We start from the raw sequence: 27,214 nt of genomic DNA, 5'->3' as shown, positions 1-27,214 counted from the left end.
TAAAAAGACATATGGTAATTGTATACTTCTGAGTTGTTTGTACGTGTTAATTTCAGATGTAGTGCAATGCATGATCACGCAACCATTTATGACTATTTGCAGAAATGCAGCTATGTCTTATCTTTGTATGCTGTTCATTCATCTCTTATCTGTGCAGTAATCTGAGACATGCAATCTATAAGGCATACTGTATCATTGTCCTTAAAATGTAGGAATGGCAAGAATATACAGTTTTCAACAAAGGCAGAGGAGTTTGGATATTACTGAACAGAAACTGAGAAATGTGTGCTGCTTACTTACATTTAAAACCTTGATACAATTACTTCTACATTTTATAAGTCTAAACTGGCTGATACACCCACTGGAAGTATGGGAGTTTGTATTGTTGTTGTGTTTTCCTTCTTCCTACTCGTAATCATTCACAGTTGCAATCTGTTCACAACAAACATTGAAAGAGTGGCTGTACTATGTTTACATGTGCTACGCGGAGCTATAAAATTGGATTCAGCAATTCTAGTGAATTCATACCTCATGTGCATCTTCACCATGCTCACAGGCCTGAATCTACACTATAAGAAGGGAAACTGAAGGTGAGGATAGTTCTGTATGTGGATAACACAGAAGAACATTGCTATTTGGATTTATCTGCACAAAAGTCTACTAATCTTGATAAGGTATGATTGCATTTTTCAGTTTGGTACTGGATTTGGTCATGTCAGTAGGAAAAGCAATATATGTCTATATCTATATATCTATATCTATATAGATATATATGTTTATTACTTTGGATTTATCTGCACAAAAGTCTACTAATCTTGATAAGGTATGATTGCATTTTTCAGTTTGATACTGGATTTGCTCATGTCAGTAGAAAAAGCAATCTACGTCTATATCTATATATCTATATCTATATAGATATATCTATCTGTGTATCTCTCTCTCTCTCTATATATATATATATATATATATATATATATATATATATATATATATATATATATATATATATATCTGAGATGACTTCGCCAAAAACTTTATTTTAAAGAAAACATGAATCACTGGACTTTTACTCTGGGAAACTAACCGTTTAACAACCACAAAAAAAAAAAAACAAAATAAAACAAATGATTGGAAACCCCCCACCCCACCACACCCCCTACATAAATATACCAATGCCATGATCGCACTATAGGGGGAAAATGGCAAAGTTCACCATGGTGGCCAAGTAGTTGGTGATCTGGGTTTTCATTAAAATAAAGTTTTCAGCGAAGTCATCTTGTGGATGTGACTTTCAGGTAAGTGAAATTTCAATAATAACAGGTTTATATATAAATATATATATATATATATATATATATATATATATATATATATATATATTTCATATGTATATATTTCATATGTATATATTAGCAAATGTAACTTTTATCTGTATGCACTTTTTAGAAGTTTACTGATGGCATAGACATTTTTGTCAGGGCATTTTACTTTCTCAAATGCACAGCCTTATTAGCTTCCATCACAAATATTACTGTTACATCTCTGTTTCTCTTTAAACTCTTCTGTGTTATTTCAGTGAAATGTAAATGTCCTATACTGTCAATGACACAGGGTGTTGGCTTTTGAGAATGGCCCATAGACTCCTCTAGAGGAATACTAGACACAGGTAGAGGTGACTGGCAATTGCAAAATAATGACTGTTCTGTGGTAGATATGTACACATGGTTTGGGGACAGCTTGTTTGAAAGGACTTATGACAATTCACTGATGTTTTATTCCTTGTTTGGTACAAAAATGTAATTTGCCTTTTGTTTAGGGGTGGAGTTCCATTTTTATTTTTGTTTTATTTATGTATAGTATCCTTCTTTTGTGCTTTATGTCACCTAGGACTATGGCACCCAAGAGTCCCAATCCCTGCAAACCCCACCTTCAGTGACAAAGAGGATGACATGATGGTCCAAGCCTTTTTGTAGACATGATGCCTTTCTGTTTGAGAGAGGACATGGGGATATGTCTGGAAGAATGCAAATTTGGAACCAGATGGTGAATGATATCAATGCTGTTGTCGGATTCAGAAGGCCATATGATTAGGTGTGTCACACGGCCACTGACATGATTTCATCAACCCAGAGGAGAGCAGCTGCAGTGACCCATGGACAGCTGGCTACTGGGGGGCTAGAGAGCCACCACTGACACCAAATGAAGAGTTCCTATCCATTGTCAGGGATCCAGAGAACTCAGTGGAAAGTGGATAACAGCATGTGATTGATGTGGCTGTTGCTGTTTCAGGGAGGAAAAGTATGTCCCAGGAGGAGCTTCCAGGCAGGCTTACATATGTCAATTTTTAAATATTTCTTGTATAGTAAAATATTGAAAGCAATAGTTAAGTTGGTTTAGTAATTTTTTTTTGGGGGGGTAACTATTTATAGATTGATACAGTTAACAACACATTCTGGTTCATTACAAGGTCTATATTACATGATCAAAGCTTTAGTTAGTCGAGTAACTAAAGCTCGATCACTAAATGTCAAAAACCGCGAACAGCAGTGTCCATGCAGAGAAACAATTTGTTTGACCGTTATGCAGATTTTGCCCATTCTACAATGTGGAGCGATCTCGGAGTTGGTATATTTAGTTAGGGCAGTGTGGGGGGCACAGCCCCCCCACATTGGGGGTGTGGGGGGAAAAGCCCTTCCACTTAATTTGTGTTTAATGTTTTTTTTTTTTGTTGGGACTACGGCTTTGTTTCCCTGCGTGGAAACTGCTGTGATATTTAGTGATTGAGCTTTAGTTACTTGACTATCTAAAGCTTCAATCACGTAATATAGATGCTCATTACAGATGGGTTTGGGGTGGATGTGTCATTTAAGTTTCAGTTAAATGTTTTGTTAATGCATATATAAAGGCCCAAAATGTTTCCCCCGTGTCATTATTACTGTGATGATGGTGTCCTTACATTTTGCTTAACTTCTTCGAAGACCATCCTCCCTAGCAAGTGTGGAGTCATCTGCACATGGTAAGCCAAACATTTTTATTTCAGTACTGATGAGCATTTGACAGAAATATACAGTTATCCATATGTGTGAGGTGAGTGTCAGGACTGAGTGTGTATTGCTGTACTGCCTCTGATAGTGGCACCAGTGTTACTTTGTTGGCATATATTAAACTGTAGTAGTGTAGCTATTAATTTCTTTCCATTTTTTTGTTGCTTATTATCACAGGTGATCCTGACAGTGGAAGTGTAAGACTCTTATGACCTGATGTCAGGGTATCAGCAGACTCTGATGATTATGATTGTGGCCAAAAACAGGTACAGTTGGGGGGTGCAGAGGTTGAATCTGACACTGAGGTTGACATTCAGCCATCCTTTGTAATTCCATCAGACATAGACAATAGGCCTATGCAAACCCATTCCAGTGAGCCCCCAGACATTGGACAGGTGGAGGGTGACACACTTGATTAGGGTAGTGTGGTTACTGTCGTTTCAGTGCCTGTTAACTGTGGCCATAGTCAAATTGTTGGCAAGTTGTCATGCAGGAGGGTGTTAGGAGTGCTTGGTTTGAGGCCTGCTGTCCGTCCTCCACCTGATCCTGGTGTGTCTTTCTGTGCCACTTGACATATGTTTAGGCCTTCAGGGATGCGCAGCTATGTTCCAGCAGGGTCTGCGAGGAAATGCTTAGGGTTGCAGATGTGGCACAGGCTGACATGCATAACTCTCTCCACCATATTGCCGATTCAGTGGATCAGATGAATGACACATTGGAACAGGTGGTGTGTGTGATGGAATGTCTGCTGGGAGGGGGGCAACATCCATGTGGGCTTAGGTCAGTCACACCATCTGATGTTAGCCAAAGTGGCAGTGCCTGATCACACTCCAATAGTGGCACTACTTCCACTGCTCTGTCAATGGTTGAAGTGTCCACACCCAGACATGGCAGGCCATGGGGTCATGGTCCTGGGTGTACTCGTGAGGAGACCTTGTCCAGCAGACATCAGTCATCTTCAGGCAGCAACAGTGCATCTGACCATGGATGTGGATATGCCATTGCAACTCTTGGCATAGCCAGTTCCCAGGGTTGGGGACGACAACGATGAACTGTCACCTCTACCATGCATGTCTCACACCTGTCCAACATACCAGGACATAGAGTTTGCACAGAACTTGGCTATGTTCTTGCAGACACTCACACACCAGTTTCACATGGTTTGCCCATACAGACACAAACACATAGCAGTAACATGAGTCAGTCTTGAGGCTTAAAGGTCATTTTCTCTCACTGGCCATTCATCTCTCACTGGCCATATGTCTGCCTGTTTCTCTTTATAACTCACATGCAATCACTTCTTTTTGTGTCAGCCTAGGCATCCAGCCCACCCCCTACCCCCGCACATGCACAACACCCTGTGCAAATGATAGCTGTGGCATATTTTTGTTTTCTATCTTTTGGATTCAGGGATACATCTTCTGTCTGATGCTCAGGGTGCATAGCTGACTTAGTGCTTAATATATCTGCTTTTATGATGCTGTTTTGCAAATTGTAATGCTTTCTCACAGGTTTTTGTAATGTGTACATCCCTCTCAATCTGTTACATCAAAAAAAGCTGGGCCAAGCCAGTGTGACAAAGGCCCAACATTGGGGAGAGTTTTTAAACATTGTATTCTTAGACAGTTGATGGAATAACAGGTTTTTACATTACTATTTTGTGTTTGCTCTGAGGCATATGAAGGCTGAAAGTGAAATGTGTGTCATTATTTTCTAACTTCACTCTTTAATGATTTGCCATTACAAACATATGAGGCCAAACTGTGGACATCTTGTGAAAATCTGTACATTTTAGATGTAAGGCCTATTAGTTGATAGAGGACACATGTATTCACATAAGTCACTGCTGTCACATATTGATCTAATTGCTGTAAAAGTCATCCACCTTATATTACTTACATTACCAAGTAACAGTATGCAAGGATATGCCATTCATTTGTATTCTTAGATATTTATTTTTATATACCAGATTAAAAACTTACCTTGGAAGTCCAGAAGTTGCAAGAGTTTTAATTCAGGACTGTCTCTGTCTGATGCTAGCAGTTCACAGTTTACATGGGTAAGTGAGGGTTGTGAGTGTTGCCTGGCATCAATTTTACTGTATGTATGTGTGTAGGATGAAGTTTTTAGCCCCTTAGGTTGAGCGTGTGTGCTATCCATTGCAAGTCCATATTGTGCATGTCTACTCCTGCCTACACCCAAAGCAGCTGTTGCTTCCCCCTCTGACTCCTTACTTGCGTGTAGCTGTGGTGACCTTGCCAGTGGTCATGGGATGTGTGGCCCTTCCCCTTGCTGTTCATGTCAAAGCTGTTGTCTCAGAATAATGTTGTGGAACACGGCACAGACAGTAAATAATTCAGCAGATGTACTGGGATTGTACTGCAGCCCCCCCCCCCCCAGGGCATTTGTAGTGTGATATTAAGGCAAGGGGAATGCTGTGTCTAATTATATAAGTTCTAACCACTGCTAAAGCGACTAGAAAACGTGCGCCAACAAGGGAAAGTGCAGGCAACCATTTTCCTATGCAATGGTATTTATGCACCTATGCTGGCTGCCTAATTCCAAAGGGTTTTTCATATTGCTTATTACAGCATTTGTTGTTACATCTTAGGAGGCAATGCCATATAGGTGGACTAGGATTCACACTACAGAATAACTGCCTATCTTTATAACTTGTATAGCCATATGCTGAAATCTCGAGGCAACGTAGGTAACGCTAATGTTATTGTTCTTCCTGAAGATGTGGATAGCGTACCTACCAGTTTGGGTTCTAATACTAATTTTGACTCACTAATGAGCAAGATAGACTCAATTTTTAAAAGGCTTGATCAATTAGATGAGAGCCAATGTGAAATTCGCCGGACTCTCATCACAACATCTGCAGCAGTTCAGCAAGTTCATTCGCCTGTATATAGTGGCCATGTTGAGGTTGCAACGGCCACACAGGGACAATCATTAAATCAAAGTCTTTCAACTGGAGTTGAGGGACAAGATAAAAATAAGCAGAATATGTATACAAATGGTGCACATGTACCCCTGAATAGGGTGCATATTGCCCCAAGCGTTACCAGTCAAGAAGGAATTATAGCGACAACTAACGAAACAACGCACTTGGTGCATACAACTCCTAGTATGAATTTATATAGAGTGTCACGTTCTAAGGATGTAAGTGAAACGAATGTTACACTTCCAACTACGGCCGGACAACAAGTTATTCCCTCACTTGTCACTACAAGTATACAAGTTAGAACAGACGACAACAGTCAGGAAGTTACACTTGCTTCGTGGATAGCAAATGTTTTTTCTTTTACACAAGAGCCTTGTAACCACAACTCTACTATAACAGAAGGTAACAACCAGGTTGTTGAAAATATTGTTTCTAAGTTAAAATCTCTTGACTCATACTTAATTAAGTTGAGGAAATTACAGCTAGAAATTGCATATTTTCGTGAATGCATTTCACGTAGGGTGGTACCTAAAGGTCTACGGCAACATTCTTACCCTATGGGATTAATACCTAACTCATTATTTCATAATGAGTTAAACAACTTGTTTGATAGACAAGGTTTTGAACTCCTTGAATTAATGATAAAACATTATAGCTTGTGGGTAGATGAGTTATCTCAGTGTGTGACAGATCTTGATTAAAGTATATAGTTGGATCTTGAATTCAATAGATATAAATATGAGTATGGGCGAATCTTTACCAGCATAGACCACTATATGACTAAATTGAGAATGAATAAAACTAAAAAGCTGGAAAGAGACAGTAAAGCATATGCTGCTGGGACTGCTTATCCTGATCCATCTCCTGCACAAATTTGGAGGAAAAATTATACCAATGTTAACCAACAAAGTATGCCTCTAAATACTAGTTGCACAGAAAATAATGATAGGCGAGACTCTGTAGAGCGGCCACACATAGTTGATGATAGAAGTGATAGTCAACCTCCAGTTAATAACAGCTTGAAGAATATTAATAGTCTCCCTTCTGACCAAGGAGACGCTAGATGGAGTGATAGGCTACGTAGTGCCCACTACAGTCAAAAAGGTAATGATCATTTGAATCAGCAGCAGAATTTTCGGCAAGGTCCGAACACTGGTACCAGGCCCAAACAGAACAATACTTCACAATATCAACAAAGGAACAAACAACAGAAATTCAACAAGAACAAAACTTAGTGACCTGCAGTCAGTCACTTGATCCAGCATTTATGTTTGATACTTATCCTACTGCACCTTTGTTAGATATGCAATTTAGCCAAAGACTGGACCTGGATAGTAATTCTTCTTTAGATGGACAAATAGTTCATCAACATTCAGTTGTCACTACGAACAAAGTACGTGACTTTAAAGTATACAATTGTTCCTCAATTGAGATTAGTGCAGATATTGTTGAATTTCTATCTAAGGGCCTTAATTTTATCCCATCCCAACCCTTCAATATGGTAGACACTATTATAGATATTAAAATGTTTACCAGGAAGTTGAATTTTAAGTTAATATTTGACAACTTGTTAAATATTGTAGACCATGATAAATTTCATATTTCAAATATTTACAACCCCCCTTTGGTCCTGTTATTGCAGACCTTTGAACAGCTCTGTGAATTGGATATCCGATACATGGTTAATAACTTGTATAGGTATAAAACTCTTCACAATATGAGTAAGGAAGAATGTGACTTCTTAGTATATATTAAAACCCAAGGTTTACGTTTCTGTAAACCGGACAAGGGAGGTGGGTTGGTAGTCTTTGATGACCGCGACTACCAAGACCGGATGAATAGATTACTGAATACTGATACTTACGATCTAAGTTCACGTTCTGAAGTGAATAAAGCTTACAGCCTGATTAAAAGCTGTATAGAAGATCTATACATTGAGGGTAGAGTTGAACAACACATTTATAATTACTTGATTACATCTTACCCTAGATATCCATATATTTTTGGCATTCCTAAGTTACATAAGAATATGGTTGACCCTCCTTTAGATGGTCGAGGTACGCCAACGTATTCTTGCGCCAAAGTCATAGATGCAATACTTCAAAAATATTTAGTTTATGAGACACAAATTTGTAAAGACTCATGGTCATTTTTGAAGAAGATTGAAGCTACTGAATTTGATGTCAATTTTAACTTCTTAACGGTCGATGTGAAGGATTTATATACCTGTATCCCACATGTGACAGCTATTGAATGGGTTGAGTTAATGCTTAGTAAACATAAAGCTTTAGCAGTAGAGATCAGGTTAGTTACATAATTGATTGATTTAGTACTGTCTAACAACTTTTTTATGTTTCAGGACCAATTCTACCTCCAGAAAGTGGGGGTGGCCATGGGGTCCCCTTGTGGGGCTAGTGTCGCGAACTTTGTCATGGCGTATTGGGAGTCTGAATTTGTATTTAATAGAAATAACAATGTCTTTTGTGAGTCATTGGTCTTGTACACACGCTATTTAGATGATATATTTATATTGCTCAATGGTGATGAGTGTATAAGTACTAATTTAATAGACTATTTTAATAGTACTACACAATTTTTACAGTTTACACATACATTTAGTACTAATACAATAGCATATTTGGATATTCTGTTAGTTAAAGAGTATGAATTAAACAGTTATGTAGCTAAAATTTACAGGAGAGCTACGTATTCTAATAGGTTCCTCCATTTTTCAAGTAACCATCCTGTATATCAGAAAAGGTCAAGTAATCAAAGGACAACTGGTGAGAGCTTCAAGAATGATCACCTTAGAGGCTGACTTTCTTGATGAATGTTCTCTACTCAAGAATATGTTCATCCAACGAGGCTATCCAGAACCTATGTTAGATAATCTAATAAATGAGGTCAAAATAAAAAGAATAGATAAAGTATATTTGCCTCTTTTGAATATTAAAAATGCCCCTACTAGGTCTACTAATAGTGGTCACAATGATTCCATGCCACTCAGTGTTAGCTTACAGACTGACCGAGTTAAAGATAACAATGCAAATTCCATTACTACTTATTCACCGTACAGTTTTTTGTGTATTAACATATTAAAGAAGAACTGGGAATTATATAAAACTAATATTAATATATATACCAAAGTAGGTGAATTCCCTAGTGTTACTTACAGAAGAGGGCGAAATCTGAAATCTATTTTAGAACAGACTAATACTTTCACTACTCGTTGTAATGGCATGAGAAAATGCGAATCTTGCAATTATTGTAGATTTGTTGATGTGACCAACATCTTCATTATTAATGGTATACAATATAAAATCAGAGATAGATTTAACTGCAATTCCAACTTCGTAGTGTATCTTGCCAAGTGTAAACTGCCCTGCTTTTTACGTGGGCAAGACGGAGCGGAGGCTTCATGACAGGATATACGAACACCAATATGCTACTAGGAAACAGAAGTTGGATAATGCCTTGGCTAAACATTCCTGTACTAATCAAGAGCATGCTTTTAAATTCACTATTATAGATCAAGTAAAACTGATAGTAGAGGGGGGCCTAGACCATTGAAATTGGAGGAACTGGAATTAAAATGTCAGGTTAGACTTAACGCCTGTTACCCACCAGGTTTGAATGATACTTGTTCTATTAGTAGCACCTTAAGACTTAAAAGTTTAAAGAGGTGAATACAAGATAGTTTAAAGTATCAGCTACTTTTTTATCTATGATTCAAGAGAGTAAAAAGAGTAACAAAGTATTAACTGACATAAAAGTATTTAATGGTTTTCAATTGCTCACTGTATTAGGTTTGTAGTGTAATTGGTTTTATTAGTAATAGTATGAAATTAGTTAGAACCTCTTGACTGTTTATAGATATACTGATAGTGTTTTTATTATATAATATATATATTCGCTACACTTTATTTATTACTTTTTACAGTTTCTGTTGTTGATAGACATATCGAACAGTATTTTTATTTTTTCATATAATATATTTATTGGTTATACTTTATTTTCTATAGTTTTTGTTGATTTTAGAGTATGTATTAAGCTGCTGCAGCATTCATGTTTACTTTTATTTTTATTTAGTATTGTTCTCAACTTTTTATATGTAGTTTTTTGGTACTGTGCCTTTTAGTGCTTCAGTCTGGTTAATTAGTGATCAGCTGTGTCTATAAAAGGAGTTTTTAATTAAGTGTTTATAACGTTTCTGATGAAGTTTGCTAACTGAAGCAAACGAAAAGCGCTTAAAACAAATGGTTTAATAAATCAGTTTTTATGTTGCCTTTGTCGGGATTTTTACTTTTGGATAGCACGTTCTGAGAGGATTAATAGAGTTGCCTTACATCCACGGAGGAGAATACCATATCGGACTTGTTGTTGCTTTTTCCTTGTATTGCCATATGGGCAGAATAGATTTCACACGTTAATACACAAACTGTATATTCTGCTGCTTTTAAGTCAGATCAGTGTCCATGCCAATAATGTAGAAGTATGTTGGACTGTTGTGATTAAGTTGTTATACTACTGTTTTTTTGGATGCACCTATGCATTTATTGCTCTGTTGGGATTAATTTGCTATACTACTGTTTCTTGGATGTACCTATGCATTTATTGCTCTGTTGTCAGACCACTGGTGATTATTTTTTCTCCCTAATGCATGTGAGTCCCTCCTCCCCAAATGGAGTAGGGTGCTGTATTGTGCTTGAACTGTGGTGTAATTGCATAGTCTGTAGATCAAATATAGCCTACCTTGCATTGTTCCACTGAGCTCTACCTGCTGCTTTTTTCTGCACATTACCTTTCTAAACTGACCTACTCTCCATTCTACCACTTTATGCACCTATTCCCTCCTACTCTCTGCCTTTCTTTCTCCACCTCATTCCTGCACCATTTCCTTTCTCCTAACTCAATCTCTCTCTTTTTACAGTACATCACCTGGGTGCTCCCTCCCTGCCACTAAAGCATTAAGGAAACCTCCAGACAGAAGAGACCCTGAACTTTGCCTGCCAGCCAGGCTCCATAACAGAGTGCTACTGTGAGGATTCACCCAACCAAGTAATTGAATGCATGTGGCCTATAAATAAGTGATTGGACTAATTATTTGTAATATTTAATACCCATGTGTGCTAGCTGCCGTCCTGTGCGTGTGTTCTTTAGCAGCCTACCACAGACCATTTACCTGTCTCCCCCTCCGGTACTTCTCAACCCTTGCCTAACCTACTAAATAGTGCAATCTCACTATCTCTTTTTGCCCCTAGGTGGCAACATTTCACCAAGTATAAGCTAGGCACTACATTAATCCCTAGGCTTGTTTTTTCCTCCCTTCTTACAAAAAATGGTTTGTTTCTATTAAATCATACTCCCCATTTTATAGCTCCAACATGCCCACTCCCTCCTTGAGAAACTAACCACAGTTTAATAATTATTGCAGACTACTTCCATTACCTTTAGGCTAAGTTATCTTCTTGCCCAGTTAAACTCTTGCTGTTACTTATACTTTTTTGCAGTATCCAGTGCTCTTGCTCTTGCCTGCTCTGTTCGCCTTACGGACTCACTCTGCTCCTCTCCCTGCCCCCATTTCCCACCCACCCCCAGCACACCTACACTTACACCCCACATAGCCCCACCCCCTTCTACAACAGCCTATTACCATCCCTCACTTATCAGGTCCACTGCCACTTCTAAACCACACCCTCCTGCTTACAATCACCTCCTCTGCAAAACCCCAAATACACCATGCATAGCATACTTGCACTACTATTACTAACTCTCACTACTCTAACTTACACCACATCCATACACTCTGACATACCATTAAACACTGCCTTTCACATAACACACACACACCCACCCACACACACACACACACACACACACACACACACACACACACACACACACACACACACATACACACAACACATAACATAGTAATATGCTCCACTCTATTTAACAATAACTCACTATTTTACATACAGAAAACTGCAACCACACTACCTCACACTAAACAAACAGTATCTAAAAAACACATAGATATTACCCATGCCATCAAACTCACACTGTTCCTTAAAAGATGGCTACTAATCTCAGGGGACATACACCCCAACCCAGGTCCATGCAACTCACTTCTATCAGAGAAATATAAGTCATATCTACTTATTATCAGTCTAAACACAAGAAGCATATCCAACAAATGCATGACTTACACGCATTTATAGCCCACTACTCCCCAGATATACTAACCATTACTGAGACCTGGCTAAAACCTACCACACAAAACAAAGAAATTCTTCTCCCAGGCTATAACATCCTAAGGCAAGACAGACGTACCAAAAAGGGAGGCGGAGTTGCAATCTTATTTAAAAATACACTCAACCTCCAACCTCTAAAAACCCCACTTCCCACATTTCAGAATGCGGAGACAATAGGCTCTGTTATGTCCCTCAAAAACAAAAAGAGAATCAACATCCTCTGCGGTTATATTCCTCCAGGAAGTAACTCACCTATAATAGAAGAGATATTACAATGGGCCACAATCAACCTAGCCCAAAAAAACATCCTGCTAGGTGACCTAAACTTAGACTGGCTAGCCTGCAACTTCAATAACCCCTTAAACCATATTAACCTATTCAGATTCACACAGCTAATCCAAGAACCCACCAGAGCAGACAAATAAAATCCAGTAGAATCTCCATTCTAGACTGGACTGTAATTAATCTCCCCAAAGAAAACTACAATGTCGGCTGCTTACCTGATGCACTGAGTGACCACTGCCCCACATTCCTCCTTCGTAAACAGACAAAAATACCCAAACCCATACTTTTCAAGGAAACTAGGGATGAGCATAAGGTAAAGCCACAAACTCTTAACAGTATGATTCAGCAACATGACTAGAACCCACTAAAAACTCTACCATTAGACCAAGTAGTTGATTTTTTCACTACTGCTTTCATGAATGTACTAAATATACTAGCTACCATCAGGAAACTCAGAACTAAAGGTAACTATGCCCCATAGCTAAACAGGACAACAAAAGCCCTGCTAAAAGCCAGAGACAATGCCTGGAAAAACTGGAAAAAGGATAACACTATCCAAGACAGACAAAAAAACTCAAGAACTACGAAATAAGCCAAAACCCAAACAAAACTAGATAAAAAAACTACTTCCTAGACATCCAAAACAAGCATTCCAGTAACCCCCAAATGTTCCGGCAGTCCATCAATATGCTCCTAAAACCTGGCAAAACCACCACCCCATCTCCCAACAATTCTGATAATGATAACATAGCTTCCCAATTCAACCATCACTTCACAGAATCTGTCCTCACTTTATCTACCCAACTATCCAACAATAGCTCTAAATCCACCCCAACTGTAGAACAAACTAACATACCCACCTTTACACTCACCTGTACCAACCTCCACAGTTAGAAAACTGCTCTCTAACCTAAAACCCACCACTCTTGCAGCAGATGGCCTACCTACTAATTTTCTAAATCTAGCTACAGAGTCACTAGCCTACCCTGTCTCAGTTCTTATAAACCGCTCTATACAAGAAACCTATATACCCCAACTATGGAAAGTGTCATATATTATTCCCCTACACAAAGGCGGTAACTCCTACGAACTATCAAACTACCGATCTATTGCAATCCTATCCCCCCTTTCCAAACTTCTGGAGAAATGTATACACACCTAGGTAATACAGTTCTTAACCTCATATAACCTCCTCTACCCCACACAGCATGGTTTCCAGCCAAACCATAGTACTACAACTGCTCTTCTATCCTTTACCAATCAGATTAACCAACTCAGAAACAACAACTTCATATCAGCCATATTCTTAGATCGATCAAAAGCATTTGATATGGTCTCCCATAACCTACTCTTAGTTTCATAGGTAGGTACTAGGCTATTAGCCCTAGGGCCTATATAAGCCTAGCCAAAAAGGTACCTTGGCTTTCACCATCCAAGAAAATTATTTTCCTGTGCCCCTGTCGAGCAGAGCCACAGAAGTGACACCTGGGGTGAATTTCTATTTCCCATCCAATCATATAGGCTCATAGGTAAAAATAAACAGCCTCTGCAAGGCTCAAACCCAGGACCCTGCACACCATAGCCAAAGTGATTTACCACTAAACCATGTCAGATATAGACTCTCTGGCAACCTTGTCTCCCCCCCCCCACACTACCTCATGGTTCAAAAACTATCTCTCTGATGGAAAACAATCAGCTAAATAGCATGATACACTATAACCTCTATTACCAGCTACTATAGACGTTCCTCAAAGATCAATACTGGGTCCTTTGCTATTCACCATTTTCACCAACAAACTACATAATTCCACCCTGCATGCATCTCTTATACAGTACGCAGATGACTCCACCCTAATCTGCTCAGCCCCATCTATAACCACTCTTCAAAAGCTTACCCAAGAATTCTTCTCCTCCGTGGAGCCATGGATTACTGATATTGAACTTATCCTAAACCCCAGTAAGACCAAATTACTCCTTTTCACCCCCAATAAATCCAGAACCACACCTTCTACCTTCACCATCACCTCCAAAAATAGGACCTCAATATCCTCCTCCCCCCATACTAAGCTACTCGGGGTTGAGATAGATAAGGATCTAAACATTAATGTCCATATCTCACAAACCATCACAAAGGTACATAAGAAATTAGGAACCTTATATAAGCACAAACAGTTCTTATGAGACCAAGCAAGAATTTCCCTAGCCCAAACCCACCTCTTGTCTACCCTAATGTATGCATCACCAATCCTAATTCACATAAGGAAGACAGACCTAAACAAACTAGAGTCATGTTACAATAAAATTGCAAAATTTGCAAATAACTCCACTTTTAGAAGTCATCACTGCCTTGCCCTAAAGCAAATACAGTGGTTAGAACTCCCTTGTTCTCAGTTGAGGATGTCTGAGGTTGCATAGTTCCTGTAGTATGTCTCTATCCACCCTGTAGTGCTCTATAATTTCCACCTCATTTAGATTATGAAAAGTTAAACAGGGTAGCAGTAGCTGCAACATAGATATGGGCCTGCTACACTTACACATGAGTAAGAGCAACAGCAGTCCCTATCATTCTTTCTGTGTAGCATAGTTTCCATGGCTGTATTCTAGTAGGTTTTGAAATTTGCAGGGAAAACCACCACTGAGTTTACATGATTGCTTTATAGCTTGTTGAATAGCTCCTCCATCTTACATTGGTTGTTTAGCCTGCAATTCAGCTGCTTGTGTTGTAATTAGCATGCCATGATGTTTACCTTGTTTGTGCGGCGCTGCTTACTGAATGCAAAACTGTGTGCTGTTGTGTGTGTGTGTGTGTGTGTGTGTGTGTGTGTGTGTGTGTGTGTGTGTGTGTGTGTGTGTGTGTGTCACAGCAAGATGCACATAAGTTTTAGCGGCTCATGTAGGCTTTAATGAATAACTCTTCCGGGTGGCAGTAAAAAAAGAACAGTTATGTATGTGCCTGGCAATATTATGTGTCCCCCGAGAAAAATCAGTGACATTTTCCGTCTCTCTCTTTCACGTGCGTGCGCGCCCACCCACACACACACACACACACACACACACACACACACACACACACACACACACACACACACACACACACACTGACACTACACCTGACAATTCAGGTCTATCACAAGATGCACAAGCATACACACTGCACACTTACCTACAGGCAAATATGAACTACTTTTTACTTTTTAATTCTCTACAAACCACCCCCTACACACACAAGTATAAGCCATAGCAATGATAGTTTTACACTAATGACAGCAAATACAATACATTGTATGACAATACTCCTGCTGTTCCAGATCAGTAATTGTTATTTAATAGTGATCAGACAAGGGTTAAGTCACAAGTATCCACAGACAGACTCCATATCTATCAATTACAGCCACTTTACTAAGTGTGTATACATGTCAGATTGTGACAAAAATAATAATAACCAGGACTATAATGAAGTATTCTATTTTACTTAACACAGGTACTGCCACCATGGAAGCATCAAATAGAGAAAACCATAAAGCAGTTAAGAAGTGTCATTGTTAGAAGAATATAAAAGAGGGAACAGATCAACAAAATGCACAGTATCAAAACAGGCAAGGATCTATCATACAGTATTGCAAATGAAGATATTAGCATAGGTAGAAAAACTCAGAAGATATGCAGATAGACATAAAGGAAAAGTACAAAATAAGCAATTTATTGATGACCTAAAAGGTTATATAGAATATTTGGAAATAAAACAAAAGGAATTCAAATACCACCAAAAAAAGAAAAAAATAGATACATTTTGGATAAATATTTATGAAGACCCTGTGGAACATAACAAAGATGGTGAATGGATAGGTAAACTGAAAGTAGTAGTAAGGAGTTCAAATGTAGAGGATATGAAGTGGGATGAAAACACCAAAACAACCCTCAAAAGTTCTAGGCAGGCTTAAATCAACTACTTCATCCAGGTCATTCTACCACCCCAACCCTGGATAATCACATCCATAGTCCCCCAGAGATCATAGCTGGCGCTTATAATAACTTTTTCACTGAAACAATCCAATCCCTAACAAATCAACTAACCCCCACAAACTTAAAACACACCCCTAATCACCCCAATTTAGCTTCCAACTGATATCCACTAGTTTTATCAAAACACTTATAAAAGAACTAAAACCTACTACCCTCGCTGCTGACTTCCTCCCTGCAGAGTACCTACAAATAGCTGCAGATGCCATTGCATATCCCATATCTATCCTTATCAACAGAACCTTATCCGAAAGCGCTATCCCCTCCCTCTGGAAAATATCTGTCATCCCACTCCATAAAGGTGGTAGTTCTACAGACATATCCAACTATAGACCCATTGCCATTCTATCCCCACTAGCCAAAATAATGGAGAAATGTGTATACAAGCAACTAATGCAATACCTTATACAGAATACCTTACTATCTAACTCCCAGCATGGTTTCAGGCCATACTGCAGCACCACCTCAGCCCTCCTTTCCTTTACTAATGCCATAAACCAAAACAGGAATGACAATAGGCTATCCTCCACCCTCTTTCTTGACCTATCAAAAGTATTTGACATGGTCAACCATGAACTTCTCTTTCTTTCTCTAAAATCTATTTCCCTCAATAAGCACGCAATCCAGTGGTTCCAGTCCTACCTGACTGGTAGACAACAGGCAGTACTATGGCAGGGCAAACTCTCCAGCCAGCTACCTCTCACACTTGGTGTCACTCAAAGCTCCATACTAGGTCCACTACTCTTCTCTATTTTTATCAACGACCTTCACACTGCTATCCCTAAAGTTACCTGTATTCAATATGCAGATGATTCCACTCTGATCTGCTCAGCCACCTCCCCATCTGAACTGCAAATCCTACCCAAAATACATATAACACTATTGAGAACTGGCTCACCAACCAACGCCTACTGCTGAACCCCAATAAAACTAATCTTCTACTTTTCACCCCCACTAGTAGATCTGCCACACTTTCATTCTCTGTCACGTCTAACAATGGTACCACTATCTCCCCAGATCAACACACCAAACTTTTAGGGGTTATCATAGACAATAATCTCAAATTTGACCTACAGGTCAACAAAACCATACAGACCATCAATAAGAAGCTTGGATCACTGTATAGAAACAAGACATTTTTAACCCCATTGGCTAGGACTGCAATCGCCCGGTCACACCTACTCTCTACTCTTTTATATGCCTCGCCTGTACTCTCAAACCTCAACAAATCGGAACTAGGTAAGCTGTCCCATAGCTACAACCATATTGCCAAATTCGCCACTGGCTCCACCTATAGAACTCACCACTGCCAGAACCTGAAACAACTACAGTGGCTATAACTGCCCAGCTTAATTCAATTCAATCAGCTCTTAATGGCGCACAAAATTCTGTACCACCTAGAGGATACCCCCTCACTTATAAATATTATTAAGCCATATAGCAACCTGAGATCCCTACAGTCAGCCAACAAACTACTGGTCCAAACCCACAAAGCTAATAACTCTGCTGGTGAATCCCTGTTTGCCAGCTTTGTTGGCAAAACCTGGAATTCTTTGCCAAACTGTGTTAACCCTACAATCCTCCAAAAGTCTCTTCCAAAAAAACTCAAACAGTATCTCAAAGTGAACTGGCTTTGCCCATGTACCAACCCTGATTAAGTTATAAACTGAAAGCATAATCTGTAAATATCATAACATGCAACTACATCACCAAGCTCTATATCCAGTCTGATGTCTCTTGCTTTTAATTGTGTCTGTCCATGAGAATTGAGAGTCCCTACTAGAGAACACTACTAAACCATTGTACATAATCACTTTGTTTTATATTTTCTAATGTTATCTAACTTCTTGTGTAATCTATGTAAGTTTGTCTATTTGGAGCTTTTCTCCCCGGGCCTCCACTGAAAATGGACATGTATCCAGTCGGACTATCCCGGTAAACAAATGTAAAATAAACAAATGTAAAATAAATAAAATAAAGAAATGAAGTAACAGCCAGATAAACTGAAAGAAATTTAAGAAAAGCTCCTAACTGGAAAGCACCAGGCCCAGATGCAGTACTTAACATTTGGCTAAAAGTATTAACATCTTTACACAAAGATTTAGCCCTAATTAAGTATTAGTTATATGTGCATCCTGAAGAGACACCAGTCTGGTTAACAACAGGAAAAATGATACTTCTGCTTAAGAGTGAACCTACAAATCATGCTAAAAGCTATAGACCAATAGCTTGCCTTCCGACGATGTACAAAGTATGTACTGGAATTGATGGAGACAGAGTTTATAGTCATTCAGAAAACAAAACAAAAAAAAAACACAGCTATGGCAATAGAACAAAAGGGTAACAAAAGGAAGGCATATGGAACAAAGGATCATTTGTTGCTAATAGAGAATTGTAAAAAGGGAAAGAATCTATGGCGTGGATAGATTACAAAAAAAGAATTTGGCAGCAACTCCCATTCACAGATAAAGAGGTGTTTACAGTTGTATAAGCTACACCAAATGTTGATCAATTAAATTACAGTGACCATGAAACCAGAGCCATATCATGGTCAAATGAGGCTCCAAGCAGGGAAATGGACCAGCCCTGCCCCACACAGCCATTTTGGTGTTCCATTACTTGTGTTTCTCCCCCAAGTACCATAAACACTGTTCAAAACTGTCAGTGTGCTTACTGTTTTCGGTTTTACTTTTGAAAGGAAAGCAGAGACATGGATTTCAGTTAAACTTTTTAATTTAAATATCCTTTGTTGGCCAGGTTAGTCCCACTAGGCTATTAGAGTCTTTTTAGGGGAGACCCTTGGTGGTATTTATGCTACTAAGGGAAATTTGGCCAGGAGATTGGGGAACTTCCCCTACTTATTGTGATAGCTCATGTGGATGAAAAACATCTCACAGCACCCACCACTAATGAAGACAAGATGGGGTGTCACTTTAATGTCTCACCCAAAGGATGACACACTCAGGAGTGCAACCCCCCCCCCCCCCATTAAAGTGCACTGCAGTATCAGCAATCCATGTACACAGTGATCCAAATGGAGAGATGATAAGTCATCAAGCAAAGGAGAGTAGTATTGGTTTTTCACAAAATGTCACCATGATGACACTGATATATAGACTGTATTTTTATACAGCATATATCATGGACAGAAGCAGGTTAAAAAATAAAAAAGGTAGCTGGGTCCACAAGACCCAGGATAAAAATGTGCCTAATCCTGGTAGGCGCACTGGTGCCAGGACTGGAAAAAAATGGCAGTGTAGAATGCTCAAAACACATAAACATTCCTACAATGGCGCTAGGCCAGACCCAGGGGGAAGATGGCCCCACTGTTGTAAAAGGAAGTAGTAATCCACAAAAACAGACAGGCCAAAACAGAGCCATAAAGATGATAACGTGGAATACTGAGGAAAAGGAAGAAATTATGTGTCGTTACTATTATGCAAGAAGCCCAGAATTTCCAGACAGAAGATATACAAAAAGATTAAGAGAGTAATTAGAGGAAAGAAAAATACTTCCACAAGAAAAACTGTTAGAAGCTTCAAATAAAAATTTTCTGTTTGTTAATATAACAGATTTATGAAAAACACTGTATAGACCAAGAAACCTTGGACCATTTGAACAAAAAAAAAAAACAAATGAGGAAGTGCAAAAATATAAAGAAAAATATAAAGAACAAAATCTAGAGACTTTTGAAAGGTATGAAGAAAAAATATGGGCATGGGAAAGAAGGAAAGATCTGATATGGTGCAATATTTATGCAAGGGAGAAAGCCAAGTGGATCAATAGAAAACATGAAGCCCCAAAGACATTCAAGGAGAAATAGAAGCCATAGCATCCAGATATGGACAATTACACAATACAAAAAATAAGATCACAAAGAGGGAATGCAGAACAGAAGATTAGTAAAGTAGAAGTAAAAAAAATATAAAAATTAAAGTCATGGAATACCTGCAAAGTGAAGGATATAGAACAGAAAGTCTTAACATAGGTTATATCACAGCATGATGGAATAATGAGTCCCCCAAGTACGGAGAAACAGGAGGAGTTAGGAGACATTTGAAAAAGAAATCCGGACATGGGAATGGTAAAGAGATTTAATAACGGTGCAATATTTATGCAAAGGAGAAAGCAAAACTAATCAATACAAAAAGAGCAGCGCCAAAAATATTGAATGGAAATTCAGCCAAAGATATTGAATGGAAATTCAGGCAAAGGCATCCGGGCATGGAAAATTTTACAATACAAAAATAAGAAAACAAAGAGGAAAGGTAGAAAAAAGGGTTAGTAATAGAGAAGTTAAAGAAATAGAAACCGAGGTTATGGATTGCTTGCAAAGTGAAGGATTTAGTGTAGAAAATCTAGTTCTGATAACATCAGATCAGGATAGAGCAATGGCTCGCCAAATTAAGGAGAAACCAGTGGAGAGGGGATGGAGAGGGGAAACATCTGATCAGTTGCCATATGACAATACTTTCGAGCCTTCCATAGGAAACCAGTGCAAGCATTCAGTTGGAGTTGCACAGCAAGGGAAGGAACAGGAAACTGGCAACTCTGACTCAGTCAAAGTTGTGGAGTGGTAGACCAGTGAGCTCTCATATGAATGAGCAATGGAAGACACAGGGTGAAACTGAAGAGAATGTGGCACAGGAAGATGCTCTGGAAAATTTTATGGAATACCTGCAGGAAATGGAGAACAAAGAATGTGCCCTCAGTTTAGAAGAAAATGATCTAAGAGAAGAGTTGCTTGATTTAGTAGAGCTGGACAGACATAGTAAGATTAATGAAAGAAAAAGACTACAGAAAGTCAATAAAACCCCAAAATTTAGAAGTTTGATAAAACAAAGGAACACTGTAATTAGTACTGTTCATAGAGATTAACGTGATATAACAGAAGTAAACAGGATATATTACTGTGCAGCTAAATTAATAACAGAATTCAAATGCCATCATGGAAGTATCAAACAGAGAACAGTATAAAGCAATTAAGACAAGAAGTGTCACTGTTAGAGTATAGAAGAGGGAACAGATCAATAAAAATACTCAGAAAGATAGACATGATAAAAGCAATGAGCAGTATCAGAACAGTTCAGGATCTATCGTGCACTATTGCAAATAATAAACTAAAAATATCAGCACAGGCAGAAAAACTTAGAAAGCATGCAGATAAATATAAAGGAAAAGTGCAAAATAAGTAATTTATTGATGCTTCAAAAAGTTTTATAGAGAAATGGGAAACAAGGCAAAAGGAATTGAAACACCACCAAAATAAAAACAAACAGATACATTTTGGAAGAATATCTATGAAGATCCTGTGGAACATAACAAAGATCCTAAATGGATGGAAGAAGTAAAAGAAAGGATAAAATGTTTGAATGCACAGGATATGAAATGGGATGATGTAACGGTCAGAGAGATTGAAACAAAGTTAGGAAAAGCTCCTAATTGGAAAACCCCAAGCCCAGATGCAGCACCTAACCTGGCTAAAAGTAGTAACATTTTACATGAAGATTTAGCCTTGAGTAGGAACTATTTATATGCGCACTCCAAACAGACACCAGTCTGGTTAACAACAGAAAAAACAATACTCCTACTTAAGAGCGAACCTGCATGCTATCCTAAAAACTATAGCCCATTAACTTGCTTTCCAACGATGTATAAACTATACACTGGAACTGATGCCAACAGAGTTTATAGTCATTTAGAAAAAAAAACTCAATCATGGCAATAGAATAAAAGAGTAACAAAAGGAAGTCATATGGAACTAAGGATCGTTTGTTGTTAAATAAAGTCATAATGGAGAACTGTAAAAAGGGGAAGACTCTAAGTTTGGCATGGATAGACTACAAAAAAAGCATTTGACAATATCCCACATTCATTCATGTTAAAAATATATAAGATGCAACCTACACTGATAGATTATATTACAACAACCATGAAACAGTGGCAAACCACTTTGCAGTTAAGCCATGGTAAAGGACAAATTATTATTCCAGGGATAAAAATTCAAAGCGGGATATTCCAAGGTGACTCTCTGTCGCCACTGCTCTTTTGTCTTCCTTTAACCCATTAAGCTGTCTACTTAACAGATTAGGTCACGATTACAATTTGGCTCCCAGAAAACAACAAAGTATAAAGCCTTCTCATCTTCTTTTTGTAGATGATTTAAAACTGTATAGTTCGTCAGATGAGGAACTGAAAGCACAACTGCAAGTGGTCAAAACATTTTCAAATTATATAAGAATGTAATTTGGTCTTGATAAATGTGCAAAACCAACCTTTAAAGGAGGAATGATGCAGCATGAAGAAAACATCAGTTAGGACAGGAATGCGATATAAAAGAACTTGAGCAAGAGGCAGTGTATAAATTTTTGGGAACTGATAAAGGATCAACAATAAAATATGAGCAAATGTGAACAAAACTCAGTAAGGAACATTTTAGAAAACAAAAATTAATACTGGAAACAGTATTGACATCTAGGAACAAAGTCCAAGCTGTAAACCAATTTGCTGTTCCTGCTCCAACTTACAGTTTTGGGATGATTGATTGTCCCCAAAAGATACTGCGTCAGTTGAAAAGAAAAGAAGAAAAATGCTTCAAGCTTATCAAATGATATGTAAAAAAAATGAATGTATTTCTCATTCTGAAGGAATTGAAATTGATTACATGTATAGATTTGCAGTTGTGGGATTGCATACATATCTGCTGACCTCATCAGATCCAAACATATTGAAAGTTTTAAAACATGAGAAGACTAACATGACTTCTCTGTTTAGTTTAGCAGAAGCATATCAGTGTCAAGCAGGAATGGAAATCAAACCAGAAGTAGACAAAAATCAGGCGGCAACTGAATGTGCCGAAAACAAAAGAAAGAATATAAGGGGAAGGATCAGATCAGAAGTAAAGAAATCTGGAAAAGGAGTAAATATCATGGCAAGCACAGAGCTCTCCTGGAACAACCTCATGTTAATCATCATTTGATGCAGGAATGGTTAAGGAGAGGTGAATTAATTAGAAAAGATAAAAGGTTAATAATGGTGGCCTAGGATGGGGACTACTTAACACATTGGTTTACAAAGTCCATTGAACATGTAGGAGAAACAGACAAATGCAGGTTCTGTAAAACAGAACTGGAAACAGTCATATATTTTGTTGCTGGGTGTGATACACTCATGGTAGATGGCCTATATACTGAAAGGCATAACAAAGTGGCAAGACTATTGCATTAGGTATTGTGCAAACAGTACAATATTGACGCAGCTGAGAAGCATTGGAAACATGAGCCCCAAAGAATTATAGAGAATGATGAAGTTTTATCCCATGGTATCATCTGTTACCAACAGTTCAGAAAATAGATACAAGAAAACCAGATGTAGTTGTTCATGAACAGAAGGCAAAAGTAGCACTGATCATTGAAATTGCTACACCAAGTGATTACAGTGTCTTACATACAGAGAGACACAAAGTCATAAAATACTAGGATTTGCAAGCAGAAATGAGAGCGATTGTGGAAGGAGGATACTCAGACAGTTCTAATAGTAGCAGGAACAATGGGTCTCATAAAAAGGAATTTAGAGTTGTATTTAAATATGCTACTGATACATGTAATTCCATATTAATTACAGATGGAACCAGTTCTGGACAAATTGCAGGTGTTGCAAAGAGCATTTCTGGCTAACATCAAAGATTAAAACAATATTAATTTCATGAACTTTAATCATACCTTAACTTAGGAATAGCGTCCATTCCCATTAAGATATTAGAAACCCAGAAGACTTGGCGAAATTAAGCCTTGAGTTTATCGTTTGGTAGTATGAGGCCTTGCACAAAACGTGAGCAAAAGAATCAGCTATGACTATTTTGTCAAAGCCGTCCATTAGCTGTATGTGGCTACCCTGCCAAGATTAAAAAGGAAAAAAAAATTACTTCACACTGTGGACATCTACCGCTGTTCACTGGCTGAACTTGCATTGGTTGGACTACCAGGCTGGTGCTGCTTTAATGTAATCTGCTGTGCAGTAGTTCCTGACAGATTTTAATTTCTTTTTTTGTGCCTCTTGACTATCTTTGTCATTTTTAAACAGAATCCTTTTGGCCTTCCTCTTGAGTGCTTTCTTAGTCATGGTGGGAGATGTAGCTGGAGGAGCTACTCAGGATCTTAGGATGATCAGGTCACTTGATTGGCTCCTCCAATTGCATCTCCCATTGTGAACTGTGACACTAAGTGCAAAAAATAAATAAATAAATAAATAATTAAAAAAAAAGCTCCTGCAAGATATACCACCAAATCAGCTACACTCTCAACTGTGTAGGACTTTGGTAAGTACATTTTCCAATTTCAGCCAAACAGTTAAAAAGATTTTTCTTTATTTATGTATCAGACTAGTAAAAAAAAGGGGGGGTATGCACGCCCACTGCAAGGCCTAAATATGCCACTGAATACCATCACTATCCCAGTCTGTAGAATCCAGTCATCTCAAATGGAGTGTCATTGTCTATAATCATAGCTGATGTAAGTTTTAACTGCTCAAGTGACTCCTGTAGTAAACTGCTGAATCAGGCCCTTGCACTTAATATGAAACTCCACCTGTTTTATCCTTAATATTTCCTGAAATCCACTTTTGAGCCTTTCATTAATATCACTGAAATATACTGAATGATATATTCATCAGTTGAAAGATCTGTCTCTTGTGGGGTTGTCATTCTCGAAGTTTCTAGATATATATTTTTTTCAAACAGAAACTTACTTTATTTAGGTCCAGTCTGGTTCTAATACGTAAGAGCAGTTCAGCAGTTGTCTGTCTTGTGGTATGGTTTGTATGTTTTCTGTACTGTAACTGAAACAGCAACATTTTGCCTTTAGTTTATAACTCTACGTTTTACAATTTCTTCCTCCCTATCTTAAGTGTTTAAATGAGTCTTTCAGCTAACTCAAGTTTTGCAGGGAGACCTGGTGATGAATGGAATAGATTACTAAATGTTGCATAACAAATGAATTCATGTGACATAAAATTACATTACATTGTCAGTGACAGTATGTTTGGATAAGCCATAAGCAATGAAAAGCCTTTTTAGATGACTAGTGGTAGCTTGATTTTAGACATAGAATATACTTCAAGCCATATTGAATGTGCTTCTACCACATCATGATTACATTATTAACAAAGGGTCCTGTTATTTCACTGTGCCGTCTGTTACATCATCAGTATAGAATGTCCTATGTGAGATCTTCAGAAAAGGGGAGCTTGTAGTGGCATCTTCTCTTCTGTTTGTTGTAGTACACGTGCTTTGCATGCAATATCAGTTCCATCACTTAGCATAGGCCACCAGACTTCTCATTTAGCTGCATTAAATAGCGTAGTGGTTAGAGCGTTTGCTTAATATGCAGTCATTCACAGTTCGAGACCCAATGCAGTCCATTCATTTTATGCTATATCTAAAGAAATCCCAATCCCTCCTCACCACATGCTCCAGAAACCTCAACCTCATTACCACAATCAACAGAACATGCTGGAAGTACAAGTTCATAACCCAGAGACTGCCCATGCTATGGAATAGACTTCCCATACATGTCAAGCAGAGCACCTCACTGGCCCTCATCAAGAGAAATCTTGATGAGTGGATGACAAATAGAAAATTCACCCCGGGATCACTCCAGTGGCTCTACTCGAGAGAGGCATTGAGAACTAAGGTCGGGTGGCATGATGCCAGGGTAATCGTATGGGCTAGGCATGTAAAGGCTCCAGGGCCATTAGCCTAGTACAAACCTATGAACAATACCAGAGTGACCTGTATCGAGTTCTTCCAGTACAGATTTTCTTATATTAAAGGGGACTTTTATTCAAGTATCCCATGAAATGCATCTTTTTTTCCACTGAAAGCTTGAGCCTTCTTATTAAAAATAATTTTAGACTCCTCACCATTCATTGATGGTAGGTTTAGATAACCTTCCATCACAGTATGCAAGACGTTTGACAGCTGTGAATCAGCTCTTATTACACGAGCTATTAAATCTGCTTTTAACAGGAATGTACTAGAAGTGTTTTGCAGTCTCATTACTCAAATATTCTGTAACTCCTTCTGTAGCATTAGCTGAAATTTCAGGTAAGAAAACAGAGTCCATCAGCACTGTCATGACTTTTGGAAATTCTGTACCGTATCTGCTAAGCATGAATGACGCTATGCTTATTTCTGAATCCATTGTTGCCAGTATGATAGGCGAACCCTTCTGCTCACCATTGTTACTAAAGGTTAATAATTAACAAACAACATGTATTTTCTACCAACGAGATGTTGATGTCATTTCTTTATTCCAGAAATTAAAGCAGGTATATTTTCATGATATGAAAATATATTTTTTCTCAACAGGAGAAAAATTCCTTGATGCATTAGCAGTTGGTCATTCATTGACTAAAGGCATGCATTTTGAACTGTTTCACCTATGCAAAAGGCTGAAAATTTTCAAGCAAAAGATACTGTTAGCTGTTCATCAGTGTACCAACCCTTTATCGCAGGTCAGAGTTTCTTTAAACTTTCTAAAAGCATTTTACTCAAGTCATTTATGCAACCACAACACATTACCTTCCAGCAGCCTATACAATGGAGCTAACACTGTACTTTGATTATGCATAAACTTTCCCTAATAATTAACCAAGGCACTAAAGCA

At 38.3% G+C, this 27,214-nt stretch overlaps 1 protein-coding gene across 1 annotated transcript in view; it reads left to right on the top strand.

Annotated features, from left to right (window-relative positions):
• LOC122795000 overlaps window positions 1-27,214 on the top strand; it is a 1,473,143-nt gene that overhangs the window by 998,892 nt on the left and 447,037 nt on the right. The gene's annotated exons all lie outside the window — the stretch shown is intronic.

The sequence above is a fragment of the Protopterus annectens genome, chromosome 2.part1 (genome assembly GCF_019279795.1).
Source record: "Protopterus annectens isolate FY-2018-M chromosome 2.part1, PAN1.0, whole genome shotgun sequence".
Taxonomy (NCBI): domain Eukaryota; kingdom Metazoa; phylum Chordata; order Ceratodontiformes; family Protopteridae; genus Protopterus; species Protopterus annectens.
Note: the sequence above shows the minus strand (reverse complement) of the source record. Positions and strands in the feature narration are given on the sequence as shown.